The sequence below is a fragment of the Henckelia pumila genome, chromosome 4, assembly GCF_033568475.1.
Source record: "Henckelia pumila isolate YLH828 chromosome 4, ASM3356847v2, whole genome shotgun sequence".
NCBI lineage: Eukaryota > Viridiplantae > Streptophyta > Magnoliopsida > Lamiales > Gesneriaceae > Henckelia > Henckelia pumila.
The window spans coordinates 113,964,140-113,979,618 of NC_133123.1; the positions used below are offsets into that span (position 1 = coordinate 113,964,140).

At 35.8% G+C, this 15,479-nt stretch overlaps 1 non-coding gene across 1 annotated transcript; it reads right to left on the reverse strand.

Annotated features, from left to right (window-relative positions):
- Positions 1-442: 442 nt before the first annotated feature.
- Positions 443-548, reverse strand: LOC140869990 (small nucleolar RNA R71). The gene has a single exon (XR_012146977.1). It is a non-coding gene; the product is annotated as a small nucleolar RNA R71 (small nucleolar RNA).
- Positions 549-15,479: the final 14,931 nt, after the last annotated feature.

Below are 15,479 nucleotides of genomic sequence, written 5' to 3' on the forward strand. Positions count from 1 at the left end.
AACTAGAAGAGAAGAGTTGAAACAAATGGCTGACAATAGAGAAAACAAAGGTGAAAGAGAACGAGTTGAAAATGCTCCAGTGCTAGTCAGAGATCACTTTCGACCGATGATCAACAATCATTATTTTGGAATAGCTCGGCAGAACATCACGGCGAATAATTTTGAATTGAAGCCAGCTTTGATTAATATGGTACAGCAGAATCAGTTTAGGGGTAAAGCTACTGAAGATCCGAATTTTCATCTGCGCACCTTTCTGGAAATTTTTGACATGGTAAAATTCATGGGGTTACTGAGGACACCATTCAACTACGATTGTTACCGTTCTCTCTCAGGGACAATGCTCGTAGTTGGTTACAGTTACTACCGTTGGGGAGCATAACTACATGGGAGGATTTGGCTTCTAAATTTTTGTCTAAACATTTTCCGCATACTAAGTCTGCTCAGTTGAAAATTGAGATCACCACATTCAGACAGCAAGATTATGAGAAACTTTATGAGGCTTGGGAGCATTACAAGGAGTTGTCGAAAAAGTGTCCAAACCATAATTTTGCAGATTGGGAACAGATTGAATTATTTTACAATGGTTTGAATGGGCAAACTATGATTTCTGTGGATGCTACTGCTGGAGGTTCGATATTCTCTAAATTTTCTTGCGAAGGCTAATGAGATGCTTGAGAAAATGACTAATAATAGTTATTAGTGGCCGAGTGAGAGATCTGCGATAAGGAAGCCTGCTGGAATTCTTGAGGTTGATGTGTTCACTGCCTTGACTGCTCAGATGGCTACTATTTCTACACAGTTGGATGCGCTAACCAAAGGAAATCAAAATTCTACTGAGACAGCATCACTACCGACTGCCGTAAATTCTGCTGATGGATTTGAGAATGTGGAGCAAGCTCAATATGTGAACAACAGAAATTACAACAACTATCGAGGTAATCTTGCACCCAATCAATATCATCCTAGTTTGCGTAATCATGAGAATTTTTCCTATGCAAACGATAAAAATGTGTTGAATCCTCCACCGGGGTTCAATACTCAGAATGGTGAGGGTAAAGAATCTTTGGAAGATCTGGTGAGTAATTTTATTACGGAGTCATCCACAAGATTTAAGAAGAATGAGAATAGGCTTGATATATGGAGACACACTTGACCAATGTGAGCGCCTCTATGAAAAATCTTGAAACACAAATTGGTCAATTGGCGAATGCATTGAATAATACAATAGAGAGGGGCGTTTCCTAGAAATACTTAGGTTAATCCAAGGGAACAATGCAAGGCTGTTACATTGAGAAATGGTAAAGAACTTGGGGTTGATGACCCAAAGGTAGTGGATGAAGAAGAAGTTGAGGAGATTATGGTGGAGTCTGAAAAATCTCATAGCAAAAATTCCAGCAAAGTCTGCAGTTGTGCCTGAGAAACCGCTTGTGCCAAAAGCTGTTCTACCATATCTTCAGCGGTTCAAGAAAAAAGCGTTGGATGAGAAATTTTCTAAGTTTCTTGACATCTTCAAGAAAATCCATATAAATATTCCATTCGCTGATGCTTTGGAGCAGATGTCGTACAATGAAAAATTCACGAAGGATGTGATGGCAAGGAAGAGAAAACTTGAGAAATTTGAGACTGTGAAGTTGACCGAGGAGTGCAGCGCCATACTGCAAAAGAAACTGCCACAAAAATTGAAAGATCCAGGGAGTTTTATTATTCCTTGTATTATTGGTGGTTCAATTGTTAATAAGGCATTATGTGATTTAGGTGCAAGTATTAATTTAATGCCTTTGTCTATTTTTAGGTCTTTGGAGCTTGGCGAGGTGAAACCAACCACGATTACTCTCCAGTTGGCTGACCGTTCTCTTACTTATCCTAGAGGAGTTGTGGAGGATGTACTGGTAAAAGTAGATAAATTTATTTTTCCTGCTGACTTTGTAGTGCTTGACATAGAAAAATATCAAGATGTCCCTCTAATTTTGGAGAGACCATTCTTGGCGACTGGCAGAGCATTAATGGATGTGCATGAGGGTGAATTAACTCTACGAGTTGGTGCTGAAGCGGTTACCTTTAATATTTATAAAACCATGAAATACCAAGATGAGGTACATTCTTGTAATCGCATTGAATTATTTAATTCTTATGAGAATAATTTTGGTGCAGGAATGAAGTTGGAGGATGCTCTGGCAAGGTTCTTAATTAATTCTGTAACCCAGTTTGATGGTGATGATTGGGAACTTAGAGAGCAATTTCTTTCTCTTGAAAGTTTGCCAAAATAAAAAGGGGGCCAAGAAAACATTGAAGCATTGCATGAGAAAGTCATCAAATAGGTACCAGTTTCTACTCCTGAATTGAAAGTATTTCCAGGTCATTTATGCTATTCATTTTTGGGAGAAAATTTGACTTACCCGGTAATTATTTCATCCTATCTTACTTTTGATAAAAATATAAATTATTAAGAGTTTTGAGAAAATTAAAATCTGCTTTGGGTTGGTTAATTTCTGATATAAAGGAAATTAGTCCCAATATTTTCATGCATAAAATTCTAATGGAGGAGTCATATAGTCCATATGTCGATCATCAAAGGAGGTTAAATCATGCGATCAAAGAAGTGGTAAAAGCTGAGGTTTTGAAATTATTGAATGCTAGTATTATTTATGCTATATCTGACAGTTCTTAGGTGTCGCTAGTACAGGTTGTGCCGAAAAAAAAAGGTATGACTGTGGTTAAAAATGATAAAAACGAGTTGATCTCGACTCGTACTGCCACTGGTTGGAGAGTTTTCATTGATAATAGAAGGTTGAATAAGGCTACTAGAAAAGATCATTTTTCTCTTCCTTTTATTGATCAAATGATTGATAGGTTGGCTGGTTACCAACATTACTGCTTTTTAGATGGGTATTCTAGTTACTGTCAAATTGTTATAGCGCCAGAGAATCAATAGAAAACAACTTTCACCGTCCCTATGGTACATATGATTTTAGGATAATGTCATTTGGCTTGTGTAATGCACCAGTTACTTTTCAGCGGTGCATGATGGCAATTTTTTCGGACATGGTGGAGGAAGTTATGGAAATTTTTACGGATGATTTTTCTTTGTTTGGGTCCTCTTTTGATCATTGTTTGCACAATCTGACCCTTGTTTTGCAGCTCTGTGAAAAAAAGAATCTAGTGCTTAACAGGAAAAAATGTCACTTTATGGTTCAAGAGGGCATAGTACCATAAAGTGTCATCTAATGGGCTTGAGGTGAATCGAGAAAAAGTGGTTGCAATTGAAAAACTTACACCGCCAAATAATGTGAAAGCCATTAGAATCTTCTTAGGACATACTGGGTTCTATTATCTCTTTATTAGAGATTTTTATAAAATTACTAAGCCCTTATGTAATTTATTAGAAAAATATACATGGTTAATTTTGATAATGCATGTTTGCAGGCGTTCACGAAAATCAAGGAGGCACTAATTTCTGCGCCTATTATGATTGTGTCTGACTGAAAAAAAAACCATTTGAAGTGATGTGTGATGCCAGCAATTATGCTGTGGGAGCAGTTTTGGGGCAATTTAGAGATAAGATGTTTCAAGCGATTTATTATTCCAGCCGCACTCTTGACGGAGCACGACAGAATTACACTACTACTGAAAAGAGATGTTGGCTCTGGTTTTCTCCTTCGACAAATTCAGGTCATATCTCATTGGATCAAAATTAATTGTTTATACTAACCATGCAACAATTCGTTATCTTTTTGAAAAAAAGGATGCCAAGCCAAGATTGATTCGGTGGATACTCTTACTACAAGAGTTTGACTTTGAAATTAGAGACAAGAATGTAAGCGAGAATTTAGTGGCAGATCATCTGTATCGTTTCGAGTTGGAAGGAAAAGCTGAATATGAAATCATCAAGGAACAATTTCCTGATGAGCATCTTTTTTAGGTAAATTATAAACTTCCTTGGTTCGCTGATTTTGCTAATTTTCTTTCTTGTGGTGTTTTACCTCCTGATCTTAATCATCACCAAAGGAAGAAATTTTTTCATGATGCCAAGTTTTATTTGTGGGATGATTCCGTTTGTGTACAAAAAGTGTTCGGATCAAGTGATAATTAGGAGATATGTGGATGATGCTGAAGCAAGAAAAATTTTGGAGCAATGTCACTCTGCACCATATGGCGGTCACTTTGGAGCCTCACGGACAGCCGCCAAGGTACTTCAGTCTGGTTTTTATTGGCCAACTTTATTCAAAGACAGTTATACCTTGGTAAAATCATGTGATATATGTCAAAGGATGGGAAATATATCTAGGCGTCATGAATTACCTCTCACCAATATTTTAGAAGTTGAATTATTTGATGTGTGGGGTATTGATTTTATGAGACCGTTTCCCATCTCCTTTGGTCAATCTTATATTTTATTGGCTATTGATTATATGTCAAAAAGGGTGAAAGCAATCGTCACCCACACTAATGATGCTCGTGTAGTGGTCAAGTTTGTACAAAAATATATTTTCACGAGGTTTGGAACTCCAAGGGCAATTATCAGTGATGAAGGTACGCATTTCTGCAATAAGATTTTTAATTCATTACTGACAAAATATGGTGTCATGCATAAGGTGACATGTTCATACAATCCACAAACAAATGGACAATCTGAAATATCCAACCAAGAAATGAAGAAAATTTTGAAAAAAACGGTCAACACTAACTGAAAGGATTGGGCAATCAAGTTGGATGATGCACTATGGGCATACCGGAATGCGTTCAAGACCCCAATTGGCATGTCTCCAAATAGGTTGGTCTTTGGGAAGGCGTGCCATCTGCAAGTGGAGTTAGAACACCAAGCGTATTGGGCTGTGAAAAATTTGAATTTTGATCTTAAGGCAGCTGGCGAAGAGCGACTGTTGAAGTTGAATGAGATAGAAGAGCTTCGTCATCATTCTTATGAAAATGCCAAGCTCTAAAAAGAACAGACCAAAAAGTAGATGAAAAAATATTACTGAAGAGAGAATTAGAGCCTGGACAACATGTATTATTATTTAATTCTCGTCTTCGATTATTTTCAGGAAAGTTGAAATCGAGATGGTCTGGTCCGTTCACCGTGGTGAAAGTGCATCCCTATGGATCCATTGAACTGAGTTGTCATGATGGTCAGACCTTTGAAGTCAATGGGTAGAGGTTGAAACATTACATTGGCAATGAAGTGCGGAACATGGAAAAAGTTTCATTGATCGAGCCTGCATAAAAACTTCAGAAAAGTCGGGCTGACAACGTTAAACCAAGCGCTCTTTGGGAGGCAATCCATATTTTAATTTCGTTTTAGTTTTATTTTATTTTTAGTTAATTTTATTGAATTTCAGAAATTTTATTTATTTTACTAATTTTGGTCCTGATTGCGAGTTTCATCGCAGGTAAGTTTTGTCATAAAATCATATTTTGGAGTACAAAATTCGAGAAATTAGCGCCCCAGCGCTACCTACTAGGCGCTCCAGTGCTTCTCTGTATCTTAGGAGAAATATTTTTGCGAACGTATGGCGCCCCAACGCTACCTATCTAGCGCTCCAGCGCTATTCTTTAAGTTTAAAGTCGAGCATTTAGTGCCCCAGCGCTACCTATCTAGAGCTCCATCGCTATTCTATAACTTCCAGCGCTACATTTCAAGTGCTCCAGCGTGGTTTCAGAAAACAATCGGGTTCCCTAGTTCCGTTGGTCAAGCGCTCCAACGTTACTTCAAATTTTTTGAAAAATAAAAAGGGGATCGCACAATTCAGTCTGCATCTTTCCCTTTTATTTCTCTTCTCTCCACGCTGTTGTCTCCCTTCCACACCTAAATTCTAACCTAGATTCGCCCCATCTCTGGAAAATCCATGAACATCATATATCCCATCATTTTCTTGATTACTTCTTGGCATCAATTGTTTTGTCCGGGTTCCAGAAATTTCATCTTTAGGGTTATTCAAGAAAAAAGGGGCTTTGAACCATCTTCGGCTGAAGCAGATCTGGGTTCGAATTGAAGGAGAAAGGGACATCTTTGTTGTTCGACATCTCACCAGAATCGCACATCTATTTCACTTGACAGTTTAGTCGGAAATAATTCGTGGGTTCAAGGTAACTTGAGAATTTGTTGAGTTTTGTATCTGAAATTGCCGAATTAGAGGGTTCGTTGGATTATTACATGTTTTAGAAGAGATTATGTGCCCTTGTGTTATTCTAAAAGTGATTATCTGAAATTATCGTGGCGATTCGTGAATGTTGGCCGGGTATCTTGGGTTGACTATAGTTAGTGAAGTGGTTATTGTGTGTTAAATTTTGTTGATTGATTTGCGTTTGCACGAGGTTGTTGGAAGTGCTTATTTTCCATTGCGTTGGGCTTTGTTGAGTTGTGATCGAAGTTTTGTTATGGCGCCAAAAAAGAATCAAAAGCAAGGTGCATCTTCATCTTCGAATTATGATCGACAAAGTTTTTGGGATGAAGATGCCGCAAACAATTATACTTTGATGGTGAATAAAAGCATGGTTCGAGAAATGGGATTCGATCCAAATGCCTTTTTGGCTTTATTTGATGAAGGAAGGAGGCTCATGCTAGAGGGTGTATGGGATTTGTGAAACAGCCCTCTAATGCTGTGATTTCTATAGTACGAGAATTTTATGCTAACATGAAAGTCAAACATGAAGGATTTCATGTACTTGTGCGAGGACAGAGGGTGGATTTTGATGGGGCTACCATTAATGCACTTTATGGTATGCCATCTTTTGAAGCGGATGAATATTCAGATTTTAGTACAGGTGAAGTGGATTATGATGATATAATTGAAACACTTTGTGAAGAAGGGGCTCAGTGAAAAATAAAAGATAATAAAGTGGTGCATTTTCCCTCCGGGAAGATGAAGCAAGACGCGAGGTTTTGGTTTTTTTTTAGCCGCTCGTGTATTGCCTATCGGACACACTTTTGAGGTAACGAAGAAACGGGTTGTCCTTGCTTACAATATCGTCACGTGGAAGACGATTAACTTGGGAAATATCATTCGAGAGTCCATTTTGGTGGCGGTTAAGGGCACCACTACTGGCGGATTGCCGCACCATTCTTTGATCACGGACCTTTGTGCACATGCTGGAGTTACTTGAGGTGCGGATGAAGAGCTCTTCAAAGTCCAAGGACCTACTACCGGTACCACTTGAGAGAATGTACCGCCACTGCCTCGAGCAGCAGTGCCTCAGGATCGCCTCGCTAGTAGCAGGCAGTCACCACCGCACCATCTACCACCTCCGGGAGCTGATACACTTTATGATGAGAGTTTGACACGTTTGTAACAACGGTAAGACAGACATTGTCACCGGACTGATCTATTTATGGATTACATGGTGGATTTTACGAAGAGTTAGCCCAGCGGTTTCCTTGTTCCAGCAAGGATCAGCCGTTTCCCTCGCCTCCTACTTGGCCACCACAGGGTGATGACATGGACGATGACCACTGACGGTCATTGTCGTTGGTATGTGTGTTCTCCTTGTTCTTATCGATATACTACACATTGAGGAAAATGCACATATCTAAGTTTGAGGGGGGGGGGGGGGGGGGGTTGTTTAATTGTTTTGAATGAATTGGTTGTCGATTTGTTTTGTCTGCTGTCAGTTGAAAAGATGGTATTGAAATTGTGTGGGTTTTGCATGCTTAAGTTTGTCACTTGTTCCTGCGTATGTTTTTATTTTTCCTACTTTGTATTGTGTTTTTTGAATGTTGCGTTTTATGTCAGTTTTCTTTTTGTTTGTGTGTTTGTCTTGTTGAAAAAAAAAATGTTTGAAAAAGAGAAAAGAAAAAGAAAAATGGCTTATGATGATGAATTGGAGAAAGAAAAAAAAAAGCATATAATCTATTGTTGGCGACATTGTATCTTGAGTTCTCACATTTTATGCACTATAGCCTTGATTGTCGATACTCCTGATAAATAAATAAATTTATGTGGATTTTGTAAGTTGATTGGATAATTTGACTCATAACTTTGGTGATTTATACTCAAGACCGAAGTAGACTTCTATGATCTTAGAAATGATTTAGACAATAAAAAAAATAAAATAATTTGGATTATTTTAAAAAAAAAAAACTAATAAAAACTCCATCCGGGTCTGGAAAGGGATTGAAATCCTTATCTCCTAGTCTGAAACTAAGTTTGCGGATTCAATGAGATTGATGCTCCATCCAGGCTATAGACGAGGGGATTGAAATTCGAATCCTATAATTAGTTATAGATAAGTCTGCGGGTAATTTATGGTGCTAAAAAAATAAAAACCGGGTGCAAAATCCGGTAATTTTATGAAAAAAATGTAATAACTGAAAAAGTCCTTTTGATTTTTGTAAGTAGAAGTCGAACTTGGTGAAGAATATTTTGAAACTAGAGGGCGGGGTTAATGACTCTTTGAGGCTTACTGGTTGCATAATTTGATCGAAAGTTAGGTGGGTAGATGGGATTGGCTAATCACACACACACGAAAACTCTTGAGAAAATTAGCTAGCTACACATAGATTAATTGTTGAACATCTGAGTCCAGTCGGTTTATTTAAGTTTTATTGCTTACTTGTGTGTTTTTTAGTTCCTTGTTTGTCTAATTGTTTTGTTTTGTTTTGTTTTGTTTTGCTCGGGACTAGCAAAAGTTCAAGTTTGAGGGGATTTTGATAAGTGCATTTTTTGCACTTATATTTTATATGAATTAACTTGGCTTTTGTTATGTTTTGAGCGATATTATGCATTTTTCGTGTTGTTAGTGTCGGTTGCAGGAATTCGAGTGATATTTATTTTATTTGCATAAAAAGAGTCAAAAAGGTGCAAAAAAGGGGAAGAAAAGACATGAAAAATGGAATTTAAGTTGAACAGAGCAGCGGCCCAGCGCCACATTGCCAGCGCTCCAGCACCATACGGAGTCTCCAGGATGAAAAAGTAGAGGAAATAGCGCTCCAGCAATATGTACAAGCGCTCCAGCGCTTCATATCATGAATTTTTTGAAAGTTTTTATGTGTATTTTGAAGGAAATTTCCGGACATCATTAGGAGGTTAAGAGGGTTTTAGAGATCATTCAGCATAGAGGGATGATTATTGAGAGTATTTGAGGCACAAGAGCTCAAGAACTCGGTACGAAGACGGAAGACGGCGACATACGGCGATGGAGAAGCTTAATTCTACTTCGTTCTAGTTTCTCTTTGAACTCTATTTTCTTAGTTTGATGGATTTTCTGAAAACATGTGTTCTTTGATTTTTAATTGCGTTATGAACTAATTTCTTAGTCTAGAGGTAGACGGATCTCGACTGAAAACCATGATTTGGATATTTTGATATATATATTTGAATTCTTCGCATGATTTATTTGTGGTTTCCTGATTTTAGTGCTTTCAATTTACTGGCCATAGATTGAATGATATTTTATTTAGAATCTATCACTCGAGAGAGGATATTTTGAATACGAAATAGGATAATACATCTTTGGTGTTTATATTGTTCGAGAGACATATAACTTCATAGAAGTCATTAGAAGAATTTTTGTGCTATTTACCGGATTTAATAGTTGAACTTAAATATAGATATTGAGTTTGCTATTGAATACGAATTTTTTCTTGACACTCGAGAGAGGTAGTAGAAAATAATAGGGATTTTTGGCTAATAAACTAGAATAATTATAATTAAACAATCATTAGAAATAAATTATGGTGGAAAGTCAAGTGAAGTCGAACAACATTCATCTCTTATTGAAATTTCATCTTGAAAAATCGTGGTTTTTTAATTCTATTTCTTGCAAATTTTAGTTTTATTAAACTTAAACCATCTTCATAGCTCTACATATGATTAGGATTTTATTAGTCGCAAATATTTAATATAATATCATTTTATTCATTTTTTGTGGGATCGACTTGGACTTATTTTTTATATTAAAACTTGACACCGTTCACTTGCAGGTACAAAATTACGCAACAACAAAAAACAAGAAAAGATGCATAATATCGCTCGATACATAACAAAATCCAAGTTAAATCATATAAAATATAAGTGCAAAAATTTCACTTATCAATGTCTGACCAGTTGACCTATATATTTGAAGCTATGAGCACCATGGCTTGAAGTTTTTCAAGAGTGGCCTTTTCAAAAGTTCCAGCTTTTTCCAGTAATCACTTAGCCACAATGTTTGCAAGTCATCTAAACTCCATGTTCAAATACTTCTTGTGACCTGGAGCTTTGAAAGGAGCACCTATAATAGAGAATTTCTCTTTCCAAATGTCAATGTTTCCATCAAGAACATCAGAGAATTTTTGTGCACCAGCAATTGTCAATTTAAGCGAGTCACCGAAACATTTCTGAGAGATGGAGTAGTTTGATCCCATAACAGTGCTGCAAATACATCCATGTTGCACAGTTTCATTCTTGAAAAACTTAGTAACCACTTCTATAGAATAATTTAATTCACAGGACAGAAAGTGGCGTAGCCCTGAAGCTTCAAGTATATCCAAAATGCAGTTGATATTTTCATTGTTGAAACTTCGGATGGCCTCAAAATCAAAAGACAGTGTGTTTGAATGGAAAGCCATTTGTGTATGTCCTGAAGTTGAAATAAGAGAATGTGCACAAAGTGTTTGATAGAATGAAGATTCAGTGAATATATCAATGAAGAGAGTTTGTTAGCGTGAGAAATGAGTGAGAATATATTTTTGATATATATAGGATTTAATGGGCCACACAATGACGTATAAAAATTTCAAAAAATAGCGCTTAAAATATTTTTTACTTTAAAAAAGGCCCCAAAAATAAATCCCTTAACCATGATAATTATAGGATTTTATGATTTCCAATTTTCATAAAAATCATAACTATTCAGACAATTTTCAATAAAAAAAACTTATTGTACTTGATGATATAATTGATTATTAGACAAATCACAATTGTCCTTCAATAATAAAGACATTTTAAAAACATATTTCAAAGCAGTCCATTTATCAAAAATGAGTTGCGTCTCTTCATAGTTTGGGACAAAGAGAGACATAAAGGGAACTGGACATTCGAAAGAATATAAAAATTCCAAAAGTTTTATTATAAAAGAGTGAACAACTACCTCAACATTCATTATCTTAAAAACTCTTGTTTGAAAACTTTTTCAAAAATATGAATGACAGGTGCTTCTACGGATGATTTGGTTTGGTTAGGGCATTCAATTAAGCAATCTTGCAAAGAAAGAAAGCAAAATATAAATCAATCGTCTACTAGAAAGTGATGCGAACATGGTGCAAATTGAGAAGGCTCCAGTGATTTAGAGAGACTCCTTTGCCTCTCCTATCTCCGACTGTCACAAGAAAAATGGTGGCAAGGGAACGAAAGTTCAAAAGTTCGCTGGGCACCAACAACACTAAAGACATCTACAAGCCCCATGGTGTCATGATCTTGATGCTCTTGGAAGAGTAGAGGGAGCTCAACAAAATTTGTGCTTCTGATGAATATGCCCGGGTTACTCCAGGTGGACTTCCTGTCTGGATAAATTTGTGGAAATGTAATGTGTGGGGGGGGGGGGGGGGGAATATTCCGAATTTTTGTCTAAATAATAAAGTTTTCTTTTATGTTTTACTGTATGTGTTATTTATATTATGCAAATAGCAAAGATCAACAAAAATACAAGAAGATTGATATGTAGTGGTTTTATAAAAATATCAGCAGTCTGGAGTTCTGTGGATATGTGTTCCAGCTTGATCTCCTTTTTCATGACATGATATCGAATGAAATTATGTCTAATGTCAATGTGTTTTGTCCTCGAATGTAACATTGGGTTATAAGTTATAGCGATAGCAATAGTGTTGTCACACAAGATTGGAGCTTCTTCCGACGGGATTCCATAGTCTCTCAATTGCTGGATCCACAAAATTTGAGCAAATCAACTGTCAGCTACGACATACTCAGCTTCAGCACTTGATGTTGCAATAGATGTTTATTTCTTGCTAGACCAAGAAATTAATCCATCTCCAAGAAATTTACATGAACCACTCGTGCTTTTCCTATCAATTCTACAACATGCAAAATCTGAATCAGTGTAGCCGATTAGATTAAAACTTGAGTTTTTAGGATACCAAAGACCCACAATAACAGTTCATTTTAAGTATCTTAAAATATGCTTAGCTACGATATAATGTGACTGTTTGGGAGCAGCTTGAAAACGCGCACATAAGCCAATGTCAAACAAGTTGTCTGGACGACTATTAGTCAAATATAATAAGCCTATGATTCCTCTATACATTGTGATATCAACTGATGTTCCCCCTTAATTTTTGTCTAGTTTAATTGATGCACTCATTGGTGTATTGGCAGATGAGTAGTTTTTCCATTCCAAAATGTTTGATAAGCTCTTTAGAGTATTTGTAATGGTTATTGAATATTCCTTTGTCTAGCTGTTTACTTGCAGTCCTAAGAAAAATGTTAATTCTCCCATCATGCTCATTTCAAACTTATCTTGCATGAGTTTGGGAAACTTTTAGCACTGTTTGGGGTTAGTTGATCCAAAAATGATATCATCAACATATATTTGAACTAGTAGAATATGATCTTCTTTTGTATATTTGAACAAATTTTTATCGATAGTTCCGAGAACAAAATCATGTTCAAGAAGAAATTTAAAAAGAGTATCATACCAAGCTCTAAGAGTTTTCTTTAATCCATATAAAACCTTATTTAAATGATAAACAAAGTGAGGTTGAGTTGGATTGACAAAACCTGATGGTTGTTCGACATAAACTTCTTCTTGAATAAGATCATTCAGAAAGGCTGACTTGACATCCATTTTATAAACTTTGAAATCCTTGAATTAAGCATAAAAAAAGAAGATTCTTATAGCTCCGAGTCTTGCGTCTGGTGCAAATAATTCATCAAAGTCAATACCTTCTTCATATTTATAACCTTGAGAACCAAATCGAGCTTTGTTTCTAACCAATGTTCCATTTCATTCAGTTTGTTTCTAAATACCCATCTAGTACCTATGGCATTTTGATTTCCAGGTTGAGAAACTAAATGCCATACTTTTCTTTGTTCAAACTGGTTGAGTTCTTCTTGCATCACATCAATCCAGCTTGCATCAGTTAATGCTTCATCAACCTTCTTAGGTTCATTCTGAGATATAAAAGTTGCATGCAAAAATTCATCTATTTTTTGTCTTCTTGTTCTAATGGGAGCAGTTGGATCACCTATACCAACTCAGGTGGATTATCTTTGTTTCATCGAAGATTTGGTTCAATATGGTTATTTAGAACTGGTTATTTTGGATGAACTGATTCTTCTTCAATAATAATTGGATCAGTATTTTTTTTGAGCATATTATCAACTGTTTCAATTTCAACTTCAGCAGTTGGAATATAAGTGTTTTTGCAAAACTGTTTTGAGCAGTTAACTTCATCATCCTTTTCTATCATATTATTTTCAATTATATGACTTAAGTTGCTCAGATTTATATCTCTTGATGTAGTACATACAGAGGATTCATTAAATACAACATGAATAGTTGTCTAGACAATTAGAGATTCTTGTTAAAAACTTTATAAGCTCTACTAATTGCTGAGTATCCTATAAATATCCATTCATCTGATTTAGCATAAAAAATGTTCAGGTGTGTTTTTTCATTATTGTGAATATAACAAGTACAACCAAACACTTTAAAATATGAAACATCAGGTTTCTTATCATTCCAGATTTCATAAGGAGTTTTATTGTGTTTCTTGTTAATCATTGACCTATTTTGAGTATAACAAGCAGTATGAACAACAATTTGAGGTCCTCCATTTGTCATGGCAGCGGCAGTATTGATCTTAGTGATTTTCATAGGACCATCTATGATAACATACCATATATCATCATCTTGAGCTGATAAATGAGCCTGCATACGAATTTTTCAATCATCATAATCTTCTTAAGAGAACAAGGGAATCTTGTTAAATGCAGATGTCATAATGAATATAAATAATATCAACGAATAAGGAAAACCCGCTCTGATACCACTTTTTAGGATAGAATATGTGTGTAGAGGGGGGGGGGGGGGGAGGTGAATACACAATTAAATATTTCAAAATATTTTCCAAAACCTTTTCGCGTGCAGTCTTAATAATGTTAGTTATCAAGACTACTTTCGTTATTATCAAAAGCATTTTGGACTACTAGAATAGTGCGGATAAACAATCCAAGTGCCTTTGTGATATATATATGATGAAAATAAGTTGTACAGATGAAGTAAATGGGACAAGCTATTATAGAAGTTCGAAGCAAACTGCTTTTACGTCTCTCCTTCTTTTTCTTAGGAAAAAAATCACTAGAAGACTTTGGTTTATACATTATTTTGTATATATAAACTACTTCAATCGTAGGACTTATCCTTTTCCTATATCTAAACTCCTAGTACACCAAAAAATAATACACAAACTCTTAATCAACAACGAATGAAACAAATTCAGGGTTTAAATGAATCCGTAGATTCAATCTGTTGAGAAAACTTCTTTCAACACTTCTTGAATGAGCAGTTGAGAGTTGTCTTGATGCCCTTGATGATCTTTTGAGATGATCTGATGATGACTTGTATATGTGGGCTTGGTGAGCAAGTGAGATACGTAAATTCAAAGTACTCGGAGAGATATAGCTTTCTTGTGTTCTTTTTGTATTTCTTAATTCACCAATTTTTTTCTGAAACTTTCTCTCTAATATATATAGTCATCTTTTGCAACGTTCTTCTTGATGACTTAGTTTTTCACTTTGAACTATCTTTGTTATAGTTTTGACAGTCTTTATAACTGACTTCATAAATATCAGAAGAGATCCAAGAAGAGTGAGAATTAATCCTTGCGGCTATTTAATATGGTCAATAAATTCTCTCTTGAAATCTTAAAATATAACTAAAAGTTTCTTGATTAGACAAAAATCATTTATTCTTTAAGCAATCCAAATGATCATTTGAGTAGTTCAGGTAGTTCGAAGATTCTTTTGAGCAGTTCAATCTTCTGTTGAGCAATTCAATCTTCTGTTCAGTTCAGGCTCTTTTACCTGTTTTACAAAGCTTGACAGTTCAACTTGTAATCAACAAAACTAACGGTTCAACAGTTTTATTTCTGGTGTATGAGTCACCTCCTGATGCAACGGTCCAGTGTGCTACATACCATAACGCCACTTGATTGAGCAAAAGCTTTACCGTTATAGGTTTTGGGTACCCGTACATTTTCATTAGTATTCATAGCATGTGTACCCTCACACATTCGTACTGAGCGCTGTTTTCGCTCACGTCCGTATATTTCTTTGGACACCCCATTCGACGGGGCAGTTGCAGGTTGTCCAGGTTTTGGATCAGTGTGTAGTTGGCCACTAGGGTTTTTGGTCTCAGTTGATGCCAACATTTTTAGTTAGGATTGATCTTCTTGTATATTGGATTTTCGATTATTATTCTATATTATTTTTCTATCTTTCTATTTTATTTTTAAAAATTAACAAATTTTATTTTAACGCACATTTAAA